The 23,014-nt window shown below is 54.4% G+C and overlaps 1 long non-coding RNA gene across 3 annotated transcripts in view; it reads left to right on the forward strand.

The window, feature by feature from the left end:
• The window catches only part of LOC135325923 (uncharacterized), a 186,600-nt gene extending 163,586 nt beyond the window's left edge, over positions 1-23,014 (forward strand). The window contains exons 1-4 of one of the 3 annotated variants that reach the window (XR_010386634.1): positions 21,649-21,705; positions 21,952-22,685; positions 22,770-22,825; positions 22,926-23,014. This is a non-coding gene — a long non-coding RNA (uncharacterized LOC135325923). Of the gene's footprint in view, positions 1-21,648; positions 21,706-21,951; positions 22,686-22,769; positions 22,826-22,925 lie in introns of those variants that run through there. The other 2 variants (XR_010386633.1, XR_010386635.1) reach the window with 2 other exon arrangements.

Genomic DNA, 23,014 nt, shown 5'->3' on the forward strand with positions numbered 1-23,014 from the left:
ACCCCTCCAGATTTCTCCCTTCTTCCCCAGAGGCATTTCTTGACCCTGTAGACGCCTTAGCACCACTCTAGTACGCTCTGGACCCCTCTTTTCCACAGAATTGGGCCCCCAGCTCTCTTCTGGCCCCCCAGACCCCTTAGACACCCTCTAGTCTCCTCGCAACCCCTCCAGATTTCTCCCTTCTTTCCCAGAGGCATTTCTTGACAGTGTAGATGCCTTAGCAACCCTCTAGTGCACTCTGGACCCTTCTTTTCCACAGAATGGGGACCCCAGCTGTCCTCGGAACCCCCAGGCACCTTAGACACCCTCTATCCTCCTCACAACCCCTCCAGATTTCTCCCTTCTTCCCCAGAGCCTTTTCTTGAATATCTGCATGCCTTAGCACCCCTCTTCTGCACCCTGAACCCCTCTTTTCCACAGAATTGGGACCCGCAGCTCTCTTCTGGCCCCCCGGACCCTTTAGAAACCCTCTAGTCTCCTCGCAACCCCTCCAGATTTCTCCTTTCTTCCCCAGAGCCATTTCTTGACCCTGTAGACGCCTTAGCACCACTCTAGTACGCTCTGGACCCCTCTTTTCCACAGAATGGGGCCCCGCAGCTCTCTTCTGGGCTTCTAGCCCTGTTAGACACCCTCTAGTCTCCTTGCAATCCCTCCAGATTTCTCCCTTCTTCCCCAGAGGCATTTCTTGACAGTGTAGACCCCTTAGCACCCCTCTAGTGTGCTCTGGACCCCTCTTTTCCACAGAATTGGGCCACCCAGATATCTTTTGGATCTCCAGGCCCCTTACACACCCTCTAGTCTCCTCGCTATCCCTCCAGATTTCTCCCTTCTTCCCCAGAGGCATTTCTAGACCATGTAGACCCCTTAGCACCCCTCTAGCACGCTCTGGAGCCGTCTTTTTTACAGAATGGGGCTCCCCAGATATCTTTGGGACCTCCAGACCCCTTAGATCCCCTCTCGTCTTCTTGGCACCCCTACAGATTTCTCCCTTCTTCCCCAGAGCCTTTTCTTGACTATGTAGACACCTTAGCACCCCTCTAGTGTGCTCTGGACCCCTCTTTTCCACAGAATTGGGCCCCGCAGCTCTCTTCTGGGCTTCTAGCCCTGTTAGACACCCTCTAGTCTCCTTGCAATCCCTCCAGATTTCTCCCTTCTTCCCCAGAGGCATTTCTTGACAGTGTAGACGCCTTAGCACCCCTCTAGTGTGCTCTGGACCCCTCTTTTCCACAGAATTGGGCCACCCAGATATCTTTGGGCCACCCAGCCCCCTTAGACACCCTCTAGTCTCCTCACAACCCCTCCAGATTTCTCCTTTCTTCCCCAGAGCCATTTCTTGACCAAGCAGACGACTTAGCACCCCTCTAGTGCGCTCTGGACCCCTCTTTTCCACAGAATTGGGCCCCCCAGCACTCTTCTGGCCCCCCAGACCCCTTAGACACCCCCTAGTCTCCTCGCAACCCCTCCAGATTTCTCCCTTCTTCCCCAGAGGCATTTCTTGACAGTGTAGACGCCTTAGCACCCCTCTAGTGTGCTCTGGACCACTCTTTTCCACAGAATGGCCCCGACAGCTCTGTTCTGGCCCCCCAGACGCCTTAGACACCCTCTAGTCTCCTCGCAACCCCTCCAGATTTCTCCCTTCTTCCCCAGAGGCATTTCTTGACAGTGTAGACGCCTTAGCACCCCTCTAGTGCACTCTGGACCCCTCTTTTCCACAGAATGGGGCCCCCCAGCTCTCTTCTGGCCCCCCGGACCCTTTAGACATCCTCTAGTCTCCTCGCAACCCCTCCAGATTGCTCCCTTCCTCCCCAGAGGCATTTCTAGACCATGCACACACCTTAGCACCTCTCTATTGTGCTCTGGACCCCTCTTTTCAACATAATTGTGTCCCCCAGATATCTTTGGGACCTCCAGACCCCTTAGACACTCTCTAGTGTCCTCGCAACCCCTCCAGATTTCTCCCTTCTTCCCCAGAGGCATTTCTTGACAGTGTAGATGCCTTAGCACCCCTCTACTGCGCTCTGGAGCCCTCTTTTCCACAGAATAGGGCCCTCTAGCTCTCTTGTGGACCCCCAGACCCCTTAGACACTCTCTAGTCTCCTCGCAACCCCTCCAGATTTCTCCCTTCTTCCCCAGAGGCCTTTCTAGACCTTGTAGACCTGTTAGAACCCCTCTAGTGCGCTCTGGACCCCTCTTTTCTATACAGTTGTGTCCCCCAGATATCTTTGGGATCTCCAGACCCCTTAGACCCCTTCTAGTCTACTCGCAACCCCTCCAGATTTATCCCTTCTTCCCCAGAGGCATTTCTTGACAGTGTAGATGCCCCTTAGCACCTCTGTAGTGCACTCTGGATCCCTCTTTTCCACAGAATGGGGCCCCCCCACCTCTCTTGTGGCCCCACAGCCCACTTAGACACCCTCTAGTCTCCTGGCAACCCCTGCAGATTTCTCCCTTCTTCCCCAGAGCCTTTTCTAGACCATGCACACACCTTAGCACCCGTGTATTGTGCTATGGACCCCTCTTTTCCACAGAATGAGGCCCCCCAGCTCTGTTCGAGCCGCCCAGGCCCCTTAGACACCCTCTAGTCTCTTTGCAATCCCTCCAGATTGCTCCCTTTGTCCCCAGAGGGGGTTCTTGACAGTGTAGATGCCTTAGCACCCTTCTAGTGCCCTCCGGAGCCCTCTTTTCCACAGAATGGGGCCCCCCAGCTCTGGTCGGGCCCCCCAGGCCCCTTAGACACCCTCTAGTCTCCTCGCAACCCCTCCAGATTTCTCCCTTCTCCCCCAGAGGCATTTCTAGACCATGTAGACTTGTTAGAACCCCTCTAGAGCGCTCTGGATCCCTCTTTTCTATACAGTTGTGTCCCCCAGATATCTTTGCGACCTCCAGACCCCTTAGACACCCTCTAGTCTCCTCTCAACCCTCCAGATTTCTCTCTTCTTCCCCAGAGGCATTTGTTGACAGGGTAGATGCCTTAGCACGCCTCTAGTGCACTCTGGAGCCCTCTGTTACACAGAATTGGGCCCCAGATCTCTTCTGGGCCCCCAGCCCCCTTAGACAGCCTCTAGTCTCCTGGCAACCCCTCCAGATTTCTCCCTTCTTCCCCAGAGCCATTTCTTGACAGTGTACACGCCTAAGCACCCCTCTAGTGCACTTTGGATCCCTCTTTTCCACAGAATCGGGCCCCCAGGTCTCTTCTGGCCCCCAGACCCCTTAGACACCCTCTAGTCTCCTGGCAACCCCTCCAGATTTCTCCCTTCTTCCCCAGAGGCATTTCTTGACAGTGCAGACGCCTTAGCACCGCTCTAGTGTGCGCTGGAGCCCTCTGTTACAGAGAATTGGGCCCCCAGCTCTCTTCTGGGCCCCCAGACCCCTTAGACACCCTCTAGTCTCCTTGCAATCCCTCCAGATTTCTCCCTTCTTCCCCAGAGGCATTTCTTCACAGTGTAGACCACTTGCCACCTCTCTAGTGCCTTCTGGACCCCTCCTTTCCACAGAATGGGGCCCCCCAGATGTCTTTGGGCCCCTCAGACTCATTAGACACTCTCTAGTCTCCTCGCAATCCCTCCAGATTTCTCCCTTCTTCCCCAGAGGCATTTCTTGACCGTGTAGACACCTTAGAACCCCTCTAGTGTGCTCTGGACCCCTCTTTTGAACACAATTGTGCTCCCCAGATATCTTTGGGACCTCCACACACCTTAGACACCCTCTAGTCTCCTCGCAAGCCCTCCAGATTTCTCCCTTCTTCCCCAGAGGCATTTCTGGACCATGTAGACCCCTTAGCACCCCTCTAGCACGCTCTGGAGCCGTCTTTTTTACAGAATGGGGCTCCCCAGATATCTTTGGGACCTCCAGACCCCTTAGATCCCCTCTCGTCTTCTTGGCACCCCTACAGATTTCTCCCTTCTTCCCCAGAGCCTTTTCTTGACTATGTAGACACCTTAGCACCCCTCTAGTGTGCTCTGGACCCCTCTTTTCCACAGAATTGGGCCCCGCAGCTCTCTTCTGGGCTTCTAGCCCTGTTAGACACCCTCTAGTCTCCTTGCAATCCCTCCAGATTTCTCCCTTCTTCCCCAGAGGCATTTCTTGACAGTGTAGACCCCTTAGCACCCCTCTAGTGTGCTCTGGACCCCTCTTTTCCACAGAATTGGGCCACCCAGATATCTTTGGGCCACCCAGCCCCCTTAGACACCCTCTAGTCTCCTCACAACCCCTCCAGATTTCTCCTTTCTTCCCCAGAGCCATTTCTTGACCAAGCAGACGACTTAGCACCCCTCTAGTGCGCTCTGGACCCCTCTTTTCCACAGAATTGGGCCCCCCAGCACTCTTCTGGCCCCCCAGACCCCTTAGACACCCCCTAGTCTCCTCGCAACCCCTCCAGATTTCTCCCTTCTTCCCCAGAGGCATTTCTTGACAGTGTAGACGCCTTAGCACCCCTCTAGTGTGCTCTGGACCACTCTTTTCCACAGAATGGCCCCGACAGCTCTGTTCTGGCCCCCCAGACGCCTTAGACACCCTCTAGTCTCCTCGCAACCCCTCCAGATTTCTCCCTTCTTCCCCAGAGGCATTTCTTGACAGTGTAGACGCCTTAGCACCCCTCTAGTGCACTCTGGACCCCTCTTTTCCACAGAATGGGGCCCCCCAGCTCTCTTCTGGCCCCCCGGACCCTTTAGACATCCTCTAGTCTCCTCGCAACCCCTCCAGATTGCTCCCTTCCTCCCCAGAGGCATTTCTAGACCATGCACACACCTTAGCACCTCTCTATTGTGCTCTGGACCCCTCTTTTCAACATAATTGTGTCCCCCAGATATCTTTGGGACCTCCAGACCCCTTAGACACTCTCTAGTGTCCTCGCAACCCCTCCAGATTTCTCCCTTCTTCCCCAGAGGCATTTCTTGACAGTGTAGATGCCTTAGCACCCCTCTACTGCGCTCTGGAGCCCTCTTTTCCACAGAATAGGGCCCTCTAGCTCTCTTGTGGACCCCCAGACCCCTTAGACACTCTCTAGTCTCCTCGCAACCCCTCCAGATTTCTCCCTTCTTCCCCAGAGGCCTTTCTAGACCTTGTAGACCTGTTAGAACCCCTCTAGTGCGCTCTGGACCCCTCTTTTCTATACAGTTGTGTCCCCCAGATATCTTTGGGATCTCCAGACCCCTTAGACCCCTTCTAGTCTACTCGCAACCCCTCCAGATTTATCCCTTCTTCCCCAGAGGCATTTCTTGACAGTGTAGATGCCCCTTAGCACCTCTGTAGTGCACTCTGGATCCCTCTTTTCCACAGAATGGGGCCCCCCCACCTCTCTTGTGGCCCCACAGCCCACTTAGACACCCTCTAGTCTCCTGGCAACCCCTGCAGATTTCTCCCTTCTTCCCCAGAGCCTTTTCTAGACCATGCACACACCTTAGCACCCGTGTATTGTGCTATGGACCCCTCTTTTCCACAGAATGAGGCCCCCCAGCTCTGTTCGAGCCGCCCAGGCCCCTTAGACACCCTCTAGTCTCTTTGCAATCCCTCCAGATTGCTCCCTTTGTCCCCAGAGGGGGTTCTTGACAGTGTAGATGCCTTAGCACCCTTCTAGTGCCCTCCGGAGCCCTCTTTTCCACAGAATGGGGCCCCCCAGCTCTGGTCGGGCCCCCCAGGCCCCTTAGACACCCTCTAGTCTCCTCGCAACCCCTCCAGATTTCTCCCTTCTCCCCCAGAGGCATTTCTAGACCATGTAGACTTGTTAGAACCCCTCTAGAGCGCTCTGGATCCCTCTTTTCTATACAGTTGTGTCCCCCAGATATCTTTGCGACCTCCAGACCCCTTAGACACCCTCTAGTCTCCTCTCAACCCTCCAGATTTCTCTCTTCTTCCCCAGAGGCATTTGTTGACAGGGTAGATGCCTTAGCACGCCTCTAGTGCACTATGGAGCCCTCTGTTACACAGAATTGGGCCCCAGATCTCTTCTGGGCCCCCAGCCCCCTTAGACAGCCTCTAGTCTCCTGGCAACCCCTCCAGATTTCTCCGTTCTTCCCCAGAGCCATTTCTTGACAGTGTACACGCCTAAGCACCCCTCTAGTGCACTTTGGATCCCTCTTTTCCACAGAATCGGGCCCCCAGGTCTCTTCTGGCCCCCAGACCCCTTAGACACCCTCTAGTCTCCTGGCAACCCCTCCAGATTTCTCCCTTCTTCCCCAGAGGCATTTCTTGACAGTGCAGACGCCTTAGCACCGCTCTAGTGTGCGCTGGAGCCCTCTGTTACAGAGAATTGGGCCCCCAGCTCTCTTCTGGGCCCCCAGACCCCTTAGACACCCTCTAGTCTCCTTGCAATCCCTCCAGATTTCTCCCTTCTTCCCCAGAGGCATTTCTTCACAGTGTAGACCACTTGCCACCTCTCTAGTGCCTTCTGGACCCCTCCTTTCCACAGAATGGGGCCCCCCAGATGTCTTTGGGCCCCTCAGACTCATTAGACACTCTCTAGTCTCCTCGCAATCCCTCCAGATTTCTCCCTTCTTCCCCAGAGGCATTTCTTGACCGTGTAGACACCTTAGAACCCCTCTAGTGTGCTCTGGACCCCTCTTTTGAACACAATTGTGCTCCCCAGATATCTTTGGGACCTCCACACACCTTAGACACCCTCTAGTCTCCTTGCAAGCCCTCCAGATTTCTCCCTTCTTCCCCAGAGGCATTTCTGGACCATGTAGACCCCTTAGCACCCCTCTAGCACGCTCTGGAGCCGTCTTTTTTACAGAATGGGGCTCCCCAGATATCTTTGGGACCTCCAGACCCCTTAGATCCCCTCTCGTCTTCTTGGCACCCCTACAGATTTCTCCCTTCTTCCCCAGAGCCTTTTCTTGACTATGTAGACACCTTAGCACCCCTCTAGTGTGCTCTGGACCCCTCTTTTCCACAGAATTGGGCCCCGCAGCTCTCTTCTGGGCTTCTAGCCCTGTTAGACACCCTCTAGTCTCCTTGCAATCCCTCCAGATTTCTCCCTTCTTCCCCAGAGGCATTTCTTGACAGTGTAGACCCCTTAGCACCCCTCTAGTGTGCTCTGGACCCCTCTTTTCCACAGAATTGGGCCACCCAGATATCTTTGGGCCACCCAGCCCCCTTAGACACCCTCTAGTCTCCTCACAACCCCTCCAGATTTCTCCTTTCTTCCCCAGAGCCATTTCTTGACCAAGCAGACGACTTAGCACCCCTCTAGTGCGCTCTGGACCCCTCTTTTCCACAGAATTGGGCCCCCCAGCACTCTTCTGGCCCCCCAGACCCCTTAGACACCCCCTAGTCTCCTCGCAACCCCTCCAGATTTCTCCCTTCTTCCCCAGAGGCATTTCTTGACAGTGTAGACGCCTTAGCACCCCTCTAGTGTGCTCTGGACCACTCTTTTCCACAGAATGGCCCCGACAGCTCTGTTCTGGCCCCCCAGACGCCTTAGACACCCTCTAGTCTCCTCGCAACCCCTCCAGATTTCTCCCTTCTTCCCCAGAGGCATTTCTTGACAGTGTAGACGCCTTAGCACCCCTCTAGTGCACTCTGGACCCCTCTTTTCCACAGAATGGGGCCCCCCAGCTCTCTTCTGGCCCCCCGGACCCTTTAGACATCCTCTAGTCTCCTCGCAACCCCTCCAGATTGCTCCCTTCCTCCCCAGAGGCATTTCTAGACCATGCACACACCTTAGCACCTCTCTATTGTGCTCTGGACCCCTCTTTTCAACATAATTGTGTCCCCCAGATATCTTTGGGACCTCCAGACCCCTTAGACACTCTCTAGTGTCCTCGCAACCCCTCCAGATTTCTCCCTTCTTCCCCAGAGGCATTTCTTGACAGTGTAGATGCCTTAGCACCCCTCTACTGCGCTCTGGAGCCCTCTTTTCCACAGAATAGGGCCCTCTAGCTCTCTTGTGGACCCCCAGACCCCTTAGACACTCTCTAGTCTCCTCGCAACCCCTCCAGATTTCTCCCTTCTTCCCCAGAGGCCTTTCTAGACCTTGTAGACCTGTTAGAATCCCTCTAGTGTGCTCTGGACCCCTCTTTTCTATACAGTTGTGTCCCCCAGATATCTTTGGGATCTCCAGACCCCTTAGACCCCTTCTAGTCTACTCGCAACCCCTCCAGATTTATCCCTTCTTCCCCAGAGGCATTTCTTGACAGTGTAGATGCCCCTTAGCACCTCTGTAGTGCACTCTGGATCCCTCTTTTCCACAGAATGGGGCCCCCCCACCTCTCTTGTGGCCCCACAGCCCACTTAGACACCCTCTAGTCTCCTGGCAACCCCTGCAGATTTCTCCCTTCTTCCCCAGAGCCTTTTCTAGACCATGCACACACCTTAGCACCCGTGTATTGTGCTATGGACCCCTCTTTTCCACAGAATGAGGCCCCCCAGCTCTGTTCGAGCCGCCCAGGCCCCTTAGACACCCTCTAGTCTCTTTGCAATCCCTCCAGATTGCTCCCTTTGTCCCCAGAGGGGGTTCTTGACAGTGTAGATGCCTTAGCACCCTTCTAGTGCCCTCCGGAGCCCTCTTTTCCACAGAATGGGGCCCCCCAGCTCTGGTCGGGCCCCCCAGGCCCCTTAGACACCCTCTAGTCTCCTCGCAACCCCTCCAGATTTCTCCCTTCTCCCCCAGAGGCATTTCTAGACCATGTAGACTTGTTAGAACCCCTCTAGAGCGCTCTGGATCCCTCTTTTCTATACAGTTGTGTCCCCCAGATATCTTTGCGACCTCCAGACCCCTTAGACACCCTCTAGTCTCCTCTCAACCCTCCAGATTTCTCTCTTCTTCCCCAGAGGCATTTGTTGACAGGGTAGATGCCTTAGCACGCCTCTAGTGCACTATGGAGCCCTCTGTTACACAGAATTGGGCCCCAGATCTCTTCTGGGCCCCCAGCCCCCTTAGACAGCCTCTAGTCTCCTGGCAACCCCTCCAGATTTCTCCGTTCTTCCCCAGAGCCATTTCTTGACAGTGTACACGCCTAAGCACCCCTCTAGTGCACTTTGGATCCCTCTTTTCCACAGAATCGGGCCCCCAGGTCTCTTCTGGCCCCCAGACCCCTTAGACACCCTCTAGTCTCCTGGCAACCCCTCCAGATTTCTCCCTTCTTCCCCAGAGGCATTTCTTGACAGTGCAGACGCCTTAGCACCGCTCTAGTGTGCGCTGGAGCCCTCTGTTACAGAGAATTGGGCCCCCAGCTCTCTTCTGGGCCCCCAGACCCCTTAGACACCCTCTAGTCTCCTTGCAATCCCTCCAGATTTCTCCCTTCTTCCCCAGAGGCATTTCTTCACAGTGTAGACCACTTGCCACCTCTCTAGTGCCTTCTGGACCCCTCCTTTCCACAGAATGGGGCCCCCCAGATGTCTTTGGGCCCCTCAGACTCATTAGACACTCTCTAGTCTCCTCGCAATCCCTCCAGATTTCTCCCTTCTTCCCCAGAGGCATTTCTTGACCGTGTAGACACCTTAGAACCCCTCTAGTGTGCTCTGGACCCCTCTTTTGAACACAATTGTGCTCCCCAGATATCTTTGGGACCTCCACACACCTTAGACACCCTCTAGTCTCCTCGCAAGCCCTCCAGATTTCTCCCTTCTTCCCCAGAGGCATTTCTGGACCATGTAGACACCTTAGCACCCCTCTAGTGCGCTCTGGACCCCTCTTTTCCACAGAATGGGGCCCCCGTGCTCTCTTCGGAAACCTCAGACTCCTTAGACCCCCTCTAGTCTCCTCGCAACCCCTCCAGATTGCTCCCTTCTTCCCCAGAGGCGTTTCTAGACAATGCACACAACTTAGCACCCCTCTAGTGCACTCTGGACCCCCCTTTTCCACAGAATAGGCCCCCCCAGCTCTCTTGTGGCCCCCCAGACCCCTTAGACACCCTCTAGTCTCCTCTCAATCCCTCCAGATTTCTCCCTTCTTCCCCAGAGGCATTTCTAGACCATGTAGACCTGTTAGAACCCCTCTAGTGCGCTCTGGACCCCTCTTTTCTATACAGTTGTGTCCCCCAGCTCTCTTTGCGACCTCCAGACCCCTTAGACACCCTCTAGTCTTCTCTCAACCCTCCAGATTTCTCTCTTCTTCCCCAGAGGCATTTGTTGACAGGGTAGATGCCTTAGCACGCCTCTAGTGCACTATGGAGCCCTCTGTTACACAGAATTGGGCCCCAGATCTCTTCTGGGCCCCCAGCCCCCTTAGACAGCCTCTAGTCTCCTGGCAACCCCTCCAGATTTCTCCCTTCTTCCCCAGAGGCATTTCTTGACAGTGTAGACACCTTAGCACCGCTCTAGTGTGCGCTGGACCTGTCTGTTCCACAGAATGGGCCCCCCCAGCTCTCTTCTGGCCCCCCAGACCCCTTAGACACCCTCTAGTCTCGTCGCAACCCCTCCAGATTTCTCCCTTCTTCCCCAGAGGCATTTCTTGACAGTGTAGACGCCTTGGCACCCCTCTAGTGCGCTCTGGACCACTCTTTTCCACAGAATGGGGCCCCCAGCTGTCTTTGGGCCCCCTATACCCGTTAGACACCCTCTAGTCTCCTCGCAACCCCTCCAGACTTCTTCTTTCTTCCCTAGAGCCATTTTTTGACAGTGTAGACGCCTTAGCACCCCTCTAGTGCACTTTGGAGCCCTGTATTCCACAAAATGGCGCCCTCCAGCTTTCTTCTGGCCCCCCAGACCCCTTAGACACTCTCTAGTCTGCTCGCATCCCTTCCAGATTTCTCCTTTCTTCCCCAGAGGCATTTCTGGATAGTGTAGACACCTTAGCACCCCTCTAGTGCGCTCTGGACGCCTCTTTTCTGCAGAATTGGGCTCCCCCCAGGTCTTTTCTGTCCCCCCAGACTCCTTAGACGTCCTCTAGTGTGCTCGCAACTCCTCCAGATTTCTCCCTTCTTCCCCAGAGGCATTTCTTGACAGTGTAGACGCCTTGGCACCCCTCTAGTGCGCTCTGGACCACTCTTTTCCACCGAATGGGGCCCCCAGCTGTCTTTGGGCCCCCTATACCCGTTAGACACCCTCTAGTCTCCTCACAACCCTTCCAGATTTCTCCTTTCTTCCCCAGAGCCATTTCTTGACCAAGCAGACGACTTAGCACCCCTCTAGTGCGCTCTGGACCCCTCTTTTCCACAGAATTGGGCCCCCCAGCACTGTTCTGGCCCCCCAGACTCCTTAGACACCCCCTAGTCTCCTCGCAACCCCTCCAGATTTCTCACTTCTTCCCCAGAGGCATTTCTTGCCAGTGTAGACGCCTTAGCACCCCTCTAGTGTGCTCTGGACCCCTCTTTTCCACAGAATGGGTCCCCCCAGCTCTCTTCTGGACCCCCAGACGCCTTGGACACCCTCTATTGTGCTCACAACCCTTCCAGATTTCTCCCTTCTTCCCCAGAGGCATTTCTTGACAGTGTAGACGCCGTAGCACCCCTCTAGTGCACTCTGGACCCCTCTTTGCCACAGAATTCGGCCCCCCAGCTGTCTGCTGGCCCCCCAGACCCCTTAGACACCCTCTAGTCTCCTCGCAACCCCTCCAGATTTCTCCCTTCTTCCCCGGAGGCATTTCTGGAACATGTAGACATCTTGGCACCCCTCTAGTGCGTTCTGGAGCCCTCTTTTCCACAGAATGGGCCCCCCAGCTCTCTTCTGGCTCCCCAGGCCCCTTAGACACCCTCCAGTCTCCTCGCAACCCCTCCAGATTTCTCCCTTCGTCCCCAGAGGCATTTCTTGACAGTGTAGATACCTTAGCAACCCTCTCCTGCGCTCTGGACCACTCTTTTCCACAGAATGGGGCCACCCAGATATCTTTGGGACCTCCAGATCCCTTTGACACCCTCTAGTCTCCTGGCAACCCCTCCAGATTTCTCCCTTTTTCCCCAGAGGCATTTCTAGACCATGTAGACACCTTAGCACCCCTCTAGTGCGCTCTGGACCCCTCTTCTCCACAGAATGCCCCCCCCAGCTCTCTTCTGCCCCCCCAGACCCTTTAGACACACTCTAATCTCCTCGCAACCCCTCCAGATTTCTCCCTTCTTCCCCAGAGCCATTTCTTGACAGTGTAGACGCTTTAGCACCCCTCTAGTGCGCTCTGGACCCCTCTTTTCAACAGAATGGGGCCCCCCAGATCTCTTCTGGGCCCCCAGACCCCTTAGACACCCTCTAGTCTCCTCGCAACCCCTCCACATTTCTCCCTTCTTCCCCAGAGGCATTTCTAGACCATGTAGACGCCTTCACAACCCTCTAGTGTGCTCTGGACCCCTCTTTTCCACAGAATGGGGCCCCCCCAGCTCTCTTCTGGCCCCCAGACCCCTTAGACACCCTGTGGTGTGCTCGCAACATCTCCAGATTTCTCCCTTCTTCCCCAGAGGCATTTCTGGACCATGTAGACACCTTAGCACCCCTCTAGTGCGCTCTGCACCCCTCTTTTCCACAGAATGGGGCCCCACAGCTCTCTTCTGGCCCCCCAGACTCCTTAGACACCCTCTAGTCTCCTCGCAACCCCTCCAGATTTCTCCCTTCTTCCCCCAGAGGCATTTCTGGACCATGTAGACACCTTAGCACCCCTCTAGTGTGCGTTGGACCCCTCTTTGCCACAGAATGGGCCCCCCATCTCTCTTGTGGCCCCCCAGACCCCTTAGACCCCCTTTAGTCTCCTCGCAACCCCTCCAGATTTCTCCCTTCTTCCCCAGAGACATTTTTTGACAGTGTAGATGCCTTAGCACCCCTCTAGTGTGCCCTGGAACCCTCTTTTCCACACAGTTGGGCCCCGCAGCTCTCTTCTGGCCCCCTAGGCCCCTTAGACACCCTCTAGTCTCCTCACAACTCCTCCAGATTTCTCCCTTCTTCCGCAGAGGCATTTCTTGACAGTGTAGATGCCTTAGCACCCCTGTAGTGGGTTCTGGACCCCTCTTTTCCACAGGATTGGGCCCCGCAAATCTCTTCTGGCCCCCCAGGCCCCTTAGACCCACTCTAGTCTCCTCGCAACCCCTCCAGATTTATTCCTTTTTCCCCAGAGTCATTTCTGGAGCATGTAGACCCATCAGCACACCTCTAGTGCGCTCTGGACCCCTCTTTGCCACAGAATGCCCCCCCCCCCCAGCTCTCTTGTGGGCCTTTAGCCCTCTTAGACAGCCCCTGTGGTCCTCGCCAGCCCCTCCAGATTTCTCCCTTCTTCCCCAGAGGCATTTATGGACAGTGTAGATGCCTTAGCACCCCTCTAGTGCGCTCTGGACCCCTCTTTTCCACAGAATGCCCCCCCCAGCTCTCTTCTGGTCCCCCAGACCCCTTAGACACCCTCTAGTCTCCTCGCAACCCCTCCAGATTTCTCCCTTCTTCCCTAGAGCCATTTCTTGACAGTGTAGACGCCTTAGCACCCCTCTAGTGCACTTTGGAGCCCTGTATTCCACAAAATGGCGCCCTCCAGCTCTCTTCTGGCCCCCCAGACCCCTTAGACACTCTCTAGTCTGCTCGCTTCCCTTCCAGATTTCTCCTTTCTTCCCCAGAGGCATTTCTGGATAGTGTAGACACCTTAGCACCGCTCTAGTGTGCGCTGGACCTCTCTGTTCCACAGAATGGGCCACCCCAGCTCTCTTCTGGCCCCCCAGACCCCTTAGACACCCTCTAGTCTCCTCGCAACTCCTCCAGATTTCTCCCTGCTTCTCCAGAGCCATTTCTTGACAGGGTAGATGCCTTAGCACCCCTCTAGTGTGCTCTGGAGCCCTGTGTTACAGAGAATTGGGCCCCCCAGCGCTCTTCTGGGCCCCCAGACCCCTTAGACACCCTCTAGTCTTCTGGCAACCCCTCCAGATTTCTCCCTTCTTCCTCAGAGCCATTTCTTGACAGTGTAGATGCCTTAGCACCCCTCTAGTGCACTCTGGACACTTCTTTTCCACAGAATGGGGCCCCCCAGATATCTTTGGGACCTCCAGACCCCTTAGACAGCCTCTAGTCTCCTGGCAACCCCTCCAGATTTCTCCCTTCTTTCCCAGAGCCATTTCTTGACAGTGTAGACCACTTAGCACCCCTCTAGTGTGCTCTGGACTCCTCTTTTCTACAGAATTAGGCCCCCCAGCTCTCTTTGGGCCCCCCAGACCCCTTAGACACCCTCTAGTCTCCTTGCAACCCCTCCAGATTTCTCCCTTCTTCCCCAGAGGCATTTCTAGACCATGTAGACGCCTTAGCACCCCTCTAGTGCGCTCTGGACCCCTCTTTTCTATACAGTTGTGCCCCCCAGATATCTTTGCGACCTCCAGACCCCTTAGACCCCCTGTAGTCTCCTCTCAACCCTCCAGATTTCTCTCTTCTTCCCCAGAGCCATTTCTTGACAGTGTAGATGCCTTAGCACCCCTCTAGTGCACTCTGGACCCCTCTTTTAAACACAATTGGGCCCCCCAGCTCTCTTCTGGTTTCCCAGCCCCCTTAGACTCCCTCTAGTCTCCTCGCAGCCCCTCCAGATTTCTCTCTTCTTCCCTAGAGGCATTTCTTGACAGTGTAGATGCCTTAGCACCCCTCTAGTGCGCTCTGGACCCCTCTTTTCTACCCAGTTGTGACCCCCAGATATCTTTGGGACCTCCACACCCCTTAGACATCCTCTAGTCTCCTCGCAACCCCTCCAGATTTCTCCCTTCTTCCCCAGAGGCATTTCTGGACCATGTAGACTCCTTAGCACTCCTCTAGTGCGCTCTGGAGTCCTGTTTTCCACAGAATAGGGCCCCCCCCAGCTCTCTTCTGGACCCCCAGAGCCCTTAGACTCCCTCTAGTCTTCTGGCAACCCCTACAGATTTCTCCCTTCTTCCCCAGAGGCATTTCTTGACAGTGTAGACACCTTAGCACCGCTCTAGTGTGAGCTGGACCTCTCTGTTCCACAGAATGGCCCCCCCCCCCAGCTCTCTTCTGACCCCCCAGACCCCTTAGACACCCTCTAGTCTCCTTGCAACCCCTCCAGATTTCTCCCTGCTTCTCCAGAGCGATTTCTTGACAGGGTAGATGCCTTAGCACCCCTCTAGTGCGCTCTGGAGCCCTCTGTTACAGAGAATTGGGCCCCCCAGCTGTCTTCTGGGCCCCCAGACCCCTTAGACACCCTCTAGTCTCCTCGCAACCCCTCCAGATTTCTCCCTTCTTCCCCAGAGGCGTTTCTGAACCATGTAGATGCCTTAGCACCCTTCTAGTGCGCCCTGGACCCCTCTTTTCCACAGAGTTGGGCCATCCAGATATCTTTGGGACCTCCAGACCCCTTAGACACGCTCTAGTCTCCTGGCAGCCCCTCCAGATTTCTCCCTTCTTCCCCAGAGGCATTTCTGGACCATGTAGACACCTTAGCACCCCTGTAGTGCGCTCTGGAACCCTCTGTTACACAGAATTGGGCCCCAGATCTCTTCGGGCCCCGCAGACCCCTTAGACACCCTCTAGTCTCCTCGCAACCCCTCCAGGTTTCTCTCTGCTTTTCCAGAGCCATTTCTTGACAGTGTAGATGCCTTAGCACCCCTCTAGTGCGCTCTGCACCCCTCTTTTCTACACAGTTCTGACCCCCAGATATCTTTGGGACCTCCACACCCCTTAGACACCCTTTAGTCTCCTCGCAACCACTCCAGATTTCTCCCTTCTTCCCCAGAGGCATTTCTGAACCATGTAGACGCCTTAGCACCCCTCTAGTGCACTATGGACCCCTCTTTATCACATAATTGGGCCCCCCAGATATCTTTGGGACCTCCAGACGCCTTAGACACCCTCTAGTCTCCTCGCAACCCCTCCAGCTTCCTCCCTTCTTCCCCAGAAGCATTTTTGACAGTGTATACGCCATAGCACTCCTCTAGTGCGCTCTTGAGCCCTGTTTACCACATAATGGCCCCCCCCCCCCCGCTCTCTTCTGGGCCCCCAGACCGCTTAGAGACCCTGGAGTCTCCTTGCAATCCCTCCAGATTTCTCCCTTCTTCCCCAGAGGCATTTCCTGACAGTGTAGACACCTTAGCACTGGTCTAGTGTGCTCTGGACCCCTTTTTTGTACACAAATGTGACCCCCAGATATCTTTGGGTCCTGCACACCCCTTAGACACCCTCTAGTCTCCTCGCAACGCCTCCAGATTTCTCCCTTCTTCTCCAGAGGCATTTCTTGATCATGGAGATACCTTAGCACCCCTGTAGTGCACTCTGGACCCTTCTTTTCACCAGAATGCCCCCCCCAGCTCTCTTCAGGCCCCCCAGCCCCCTTAGACTCCCTCTAGTCTTCTCGCAACCCCTCCAGATTTCTCCCTTCTTCCCCAGAGGCGTTTCTGAACCATGTAGATGCCTTAGCAGCCCTCTAGTGCGCTCTGGACCCCTCTTTTCCACAGAGTTGGGCCATCCAGATATCTTTGGGACCTCCAGACCCTTTAGACACCCTCTAGTCTCCTCGCAACCCCTCCAGATTTCTCCCTTCTTCCCCAGAGGCATTTCTGGACCATGTAGGCGCCTTAGCACCCCTCTAGTGCGCTCTGGACCCCTCTTTTCCACAGAATGGGGCTCCCCACCTCTCTTCGGAAACCTCAGCCCCCTTAGACACCCTCTAGTCTCCTCACAACCCCTCCAGCTTGCTCCCTTCTTCCCCAGAAGCATTTTTGACAGTGTATACGCCATAGCACTCCTCTAGTGCGCTCTTGAGCCCTCTTTACCACAGAATTGGGCCCCGGACCTCTCTTCTGGGCCCCGAGGCCCTTTAGACACCCTCTAGTTTCCTGGCAACCCCTACAGATTTCTCCTTTCTTCCCCAGAGGCATTTCTTGACAGTGTAGGTGCCTTAGCACTCCTCTAGTGTGCTCTGGACCCCTCTTTTCCAAAGAATGCCCCCCCCCGGCTCTCTTTGGGCCCCCAGACCCCTTAGACACCCTGGAGTCTCCTTGCAATCCCTCCAGATTTCTCCCTTATTCCCCAGAGGCATTTCTTGACAGTGTAGATCCCTTAGCACTGGTCTAGTGTGCTCTGGACCCCTCTTTTGTACACAATTGTGACCCCCAGCTCTTTTTGGGCCCCCCAGACCCCTTAGACACCCTCTAGTCTCCTGGCAACCCCTCCAGATTTCTCCCTTCTTCCCCAGAGGCATTTCTAGACCATGTAGACACCTTAGCACCCCTCTAGTGTGCGCTCTGGACCCCTCTTTTCTATACAGTTGTGCCCCCCAGATATCTTTGGGACCTCCAGACCCCTTAGACCCCCTCTAGCCTCCTCTCAACCCTCCAGATTTCTCCCTTCTTCCCCAGAGCCATTTGTTGACAGGGTAGATGCCTTAGCACCCCTCTAGTGCACTCTGGACCTCTCTGTTAAACACAATTGGGCCCCCCAGCTCTCTTCTGGTTCCCCAGCCCCCTTAGACTCCTTCTAGTCTCCTCGCAACCCTTCCAGATTTCTCTCTTCTTCCCTAGAGGCATTTCTTGACAGTGTAGATGCCTTAGCAACCCTCTAGTGCGCTCTGGACCCCTCTTTTCTACACAGTTGTGACCCCCAGATATCTTTGGGACCTCCACACCCCTTAGACATCCTCTAGTCTCCTCGCAACCCCTCCAGATTTCTCCCTTCTTCCCCAGAGGCATTTCTGGACCATGTAGACTCCTTAGCACTCCTCTAGTGCGCTCTGGAGTCCTCTTTTCCACAGAATAGGCCCCCCCCAGCTCTCTTCTGGACCCCCAGAGCCCTTAGACTCCCTCTAGTCTTCTGGCAACCCCTACAGATTTCTCCCTTCCCCAGAGGCATTTCTTGACAGTGTAGACACCTTAGCACCGCTCTAGTGTGAGCTGGACCTCTCTGTTCCACAGAATGGCCCACCCCAGCTCTCTTCAGGCCCCCCAGCCCCCTTAGACAGCCTCTAGTCTCCTCGCAACCCCTCCAGATTTCTCCCTTCTTCCCCAGAGGCATTTCTGGACCATGTAGACTCCTTAGCACTCCTCTAGTGCGCTCTGGAGTCCTCTGTTATACAGAATTGGGCCCCCCAGCTCTCTTCTGGACCCCCAGAGCCCTTAGACTCCCTCTAGTCTCCTCGCAACCCCTCCAGATTGCTCCCATCTTCCCCAGAGACATTTCTTGACAGTATAGATGCCTTAGCACCCCTCTAGTGCGCTCTGGACCCCTCTTTTCCACAGAATTGGGCCCCCCGGCTCTCTTCTGGCCCCCCAGACCCCTTAGACACCCTCTAGTTTTCTGGCAACCCCTCCAGATTTCTCCCTTCTTCCCCAGAGCCATTTCTTGACCATGCACACACCTTAGCACCCCTCCAGTGCGCTCTGGACCCCTCTTTTCCAAAGAATCGGGCCCTCTAGCTCTCTTCTGCTTCCCCAGACCCCTTAGACCCCCTCTAGTCTCCTGGCAACCCCTCCAGATTTCTCCCTTCTTCCGCAGAAGCATTTCTGGACCATGTACACAGCTTAGCACCCCTCTAGTGCACTCTGGACTACTCTTTTCTACAGAATGGGGACCCCAGCTGTCTTTGGGACCCCCGGCCGCTTAGACACCCTCTAGTCTCCTCGCAACCCCTCCAGATTTCTCCCTTCTTCCCCAGAGACATTTCTTGACAGTGTAGATGCCTTAGCACCCCTCTAGTGCGCTCTGGACCCCTCTTTTCTACACAGTTGTGCCCCCCAGATATCTTTGGGACCTGCAGACCCCTTAGACCCCCTCTAGTCTCCTCGCAACCCCTCCAGATTTCTCTTTTCTTCCCAGAGGCATTTCTGAACCATGTAGATGCCTTAGCACCCCTCCAGTGCGCTCTGGAGCCCTCTTTATCACATAATTGGGCCCCCCAGCTCTCTTTGGGCCCCCCAGACCCCTTAGACACCCTCTAGTCTCCTCGCAACCCCTCCAGATTGCTCCCTTCGTCCCCAGAGGCAGTTCTTGACAGTGTAGACCCCTTAGCACCCCTGTAGTGTGTGCTGGACCCCTCTTTTCCACAGAATTGGGCCCCCCCAGCTCTCTTGTCGCCCCCATGCCCCTTAGACACCTTCTAGTCTCCTTGCAATCCCTCCAGATTTCTCCCTTCTTCCCCAGAGGCATTTATGGACCATGTAGATGCCTTAGCACCCCTCTAGTGCACTCTGGACCCCTCTTTTCCCCAGAATGCCGCCCCCCAGCTATCTTCTGGCCCCTAGAGCCCTTAGACACCCTCTAGTTTCCTCACAACCCCTCCAGATTTCTCCCTTCTTCCCCAGAGCCCTTTCTTGAATATCTGCATGCCTTAGCACCCCTCTTCTGCACCCTGAACCCCTCTTTTCCACAGAATTGGGACACCAGCTCTCTTGTGGCGCCCCAGACCCCTTAGACATTTTCTAGTCTCCTCGCAACCCCTCCAGATTTCTCCCTTCTTTCCCAGAGCCATTTCTTGATAGTGTAGACCCCTTAGCACCCCTCTAGTGCACTCTGGACCCCTCTTTTCCACGGATTGGGGTCCCCCAGCTCTCTTCTGGACCCTCAGACTCCTTGGACACCCTCTAGTCTCCTCGCAACACCTCCAGATTTCTTCATTCTTCCCCAGAGGTATTGCGTGATGATGTAGACGCCTTAGTAGCTCTCTGCTGTGCTCTGGACCCCTGTTTTCCATGGAATTGGGCCACCTGGCTGTGTTCTGGCCCCCTAGGCCCCTTAGACACCCTCTAGTCTCCTCGCAACCCCTCTAGATTTCTTCCTTCTTGCCCAGAGGCATTTCTTGACAGTGTAGACGCCTTAGTACCCCTCTAGTGCGCTCTGGAGCCCTCTGTTACACAGAATTGGGCCCCCCAGCTGTCTTCTGGGCCCCCAGACCCCTTAGACACCCTCTAGTCTCCTCGCAACCCCTCCAGATTTCTCCCTTCTTCCCCAGAGACATTTCTTGACAGTGTAGACGCCTTAGCACCCTTTTACTGCGCTCTCAGCGACTCTTTTCCACTGAATTGGGCCACCTGGCTGTCTTCGAGCCCTAATCCGATTAACCTTTTTTTGCCTCAGAGCTCCATTTTGGATATCTAGAGTACTTTAGGACCCTGTTAGAAGCCTCAGAATTCCTGTTGAGCTTTTCTTCATGCTGTGGAGCCCTTTTTTGTTCCCCTACCAGACTTAGCAGCCCTCTGTTCTGCTTTGGCCTCATCTCTTGTGCTTTTATTTTTCCGTTCAGAGCTCTCTTTGTCCTCCAGACCCCTCAGCACCCCTCTAGTCCCCTCAGCAGGCTTGTAAAGGCCTTTGTCATGATCGAAAGCTGTGTTTTGGATCTCCAGTTCCCTTAGGACCCCTATAGTGCACTGAGAACCCATCTGGAGGCCTTCGTTGTGCCCCACAGCCCTGTTTTGGTCATCTGCATAGTATAAGAGCCTTCCTGTCTCCTCAGAGCACCTCCTGAGGTCAGTCACGTTAGCCAGTTTTGGTTTTTTTGCCTTTTAGTCCCCTTAGGAGCCTTCTGGTCTGCTCAGAACCACTCCTGGGGTGTGGTGCTTGTTCTGCACCAGAGCTGTCCTCTGGCTGCACAGCCCCCTTTGGAATTCTCTAGTCTCCTCAGAAGCCCTTCAGATTTCTTCCTTGTTCTCCAGAGTCATTCCTTGGCCATGCGGGCTGCTTAGCACCTCTCTAGTGGCCTCTGGACTACTCTTTTGTCCTTCCTTGTTCCCTAGAGCTGTCTTTTGGCTATTTCCTTTAGGAGTTATTTAGTGGTCTCAGAATTCTTCCTGAGCCCTCTCTTATGCCCTAGAGTGCTGTTTTCATTGTTTAGGTGCCTGAGTACCCATGTTTTCTTCTGAACCCCTTTGGAGGCTTTACTTGTTCTCTTCTGCCTTCTTTTAGTTGCTCTCTAGTCTGCGTAAGAGATATCTAATCTGCTCTGGATTCTTCTTTAGAGCTTTGTTGTGCTGCATAGACCTCTATTGGTCCTGTAGAGCTCTGAGGAACCCCTTTATTTTACTCTGGACTACTCTGTCAGCCTTTCTTTTGTGCCTGAGCTCTGTTTTGGCCCTTTAGTCCTTGTGTGACCGCTGTCATCCATTCATAACTGCTTCTGGAAGCCTTTGTTGTGCCCCAGAGCCCTGCGTGGGTTCTCCAGCCCTCTTAGCATCCCTCTTCCCTCCTCGTGCGAGTCCTCCACTTAGGCATACAGAGGTAGTATTCCCGTGGGGAACTCTCCATTCCACCCAGTGGCCCCTTTTTCTAAGCACTCTAGGTACTATACAGGAAATACCCCTGTTTGGAAGTACTCACATTACAGAAGCAGCGTTGTTCCGGGGGGTTATTTAGATATCTTGGTTTGCCCTAGAGGAAATGCTGTCTTCCTACAACAGCTGTATTCAATACAGGTGTGAAGCAATTAGAGCAGTGTGGTGTAGCGTTCCCTTTATAGGTTATGTGGAATCTTGTAGTTTTCTTTCTAAGCCTAAGCAGAACTGATTTCTAGTTTTCAGTGTAAAGGCTAGTGCTAGTTAGGGTAAAAGAATTTAATAACAGACCTCCTGGTATTATGGATACAGTATATGAAGTCTTAGTAACAAAGAAGATGGTCCATTTTATCCAAGAGGTCTGTTTAGCCTTTCTGTGCTCTGCAGCCTAGCTACAGAGTGGAAGCAAAAGCCTTGCTCTTCCCTAGCCCTCTGTCTTTATGGCTGGCAGTGCTTTGCCCCTCCCCTTCCCAGGGCTTGTGGGTAGGGCAGTGGGCGGGGCTAGGGGTACATAAACCGAGGGCCTGGTGGCAGGGAGTTCATTCTGCGTTTGCTGTCCTTTGGGGTTAGTGGTCTGAACTTGTCTCGGCGAATAGCAGCATTTGCAGAAGCAAAGGTATCCAGGAAGAGTTATTGCTGCATTTGGAGATGCAAAGGCTGTTCCTTAAGATTAGAGCAACGGGATGGCTGAAGGTGGAGCCGTAAGCCTGCCAGAAAAATCGCTTAAAGCAGGCAGTTTCGGTTTTGCGTCGGTGTCTCGGCGCGGGGCGTTCAGGGGTGGAAGAGGGCTTCCGCGTCTGCAGTCGTATCTTTTGTTAACCATCAGTATTGTTTTGTTGCGTTTCTGTGTTTATTGCGGAAGGGATGCAGCTTCATCGCTCGGCTCTTTGAAGATGATGACACTCGAAGAATTGTTTGTCCCTCAGCTGGATTGCAGAGAAAAGGACAGAACAGGGGTCCCCGGAAAACATTTCCATCTACGTTTCTGCTCTACGTAGTGCTTGTGTGCCTTATGTCCAGTAATGTGGATGCATGTGAGATATCGTTCTCGTCAGCTACTGTGGTTTCCGGCTTGCTTGCCGGATGTTCTGCTGCTCCTCAGAAATATTGTCAGCTCTGTTCCAAGAGGAAGTGAGTAAGTTTTTTTTGTAGTATGCAGAGTTATGGAAGAGTCTAGACTTTATGTGAAGAGTGTGAAGAGCCAAGTGAGCATTCTTCCTGCCTGGAAGTGCAGTATGATGAGAAAGGAAGTCACATCTTTGGAAACTAAGTGCAGCTGTGAGTAAGTCCATGTGTCTGAAGGGGTCAAAAAGCAACCTCCTGCAAGCTAACGAATTCACCTCTTTTCTTGTCCAAGCCTCAGTGCTGAGAGAGGAAAAAAAACTGCTGGCCTTCTCGGGACCGGCAGGAAGCAGTTTGCAGTCTCGCCCGGCAGCTCTTTTCTTTCATCTGTGCCTGCGAACCCACTGCCATCTGCTCTTTTGTGGCTCTGCTTCTGACTCCTACCGTGGCTTCTGGGGCTGTCCGCTTTGCTTTTTCAGATACCTTGCGGGCCTTTTCCAGGCATGCCTGAGGATTTGAGGTGAGGTAGAATGGGTGAGTGTAATGGCGTGTCAGTTGTTTTACGGCTAGTCCGCAGTGCCTAGGAGAAGAGTAATTTTGTTGTTTTGTTTTTTGCAGGTGTCATGGGATTACTTTCAGTCAGGATGTGGGAGTATCGCTTTGGCGCGGTGCAGGTGAATGGAGCGACAACGGCGGTTTGGAGAGGCATGCTCTTGCAGATGAGCATGGAGGTGCCCGGCATGGGGTGTGACTGCTTGCGCTCTGGTTTGGCAGGTGATGAAGGTGAGCGAAGGAAGATTAGAGAGGATGTGGCTGCCATTGAGTGATGCCTCTTAAGGATCAAAAGTGACCTGACCGCCCCC

This window comes from Dromaius novaehollandiae, unplaced genomic scaffold (genome assembly GCF_036370855.1).
Source record: "Dromaius novaehollandiae isolate bDroNov1 unplaced genomic scaffold, bDroNov1.hap1 HAP1_SCAFFOLD_80, whole genome shotgun sequence".
In the NCBI taxonomy this organism is placed as follows: Eukaryota; Metazoa; Chordata; class Aves; order Casuariiformes; family Dromaiidae; genus Dromaius; species Dromaius novaehollandiae.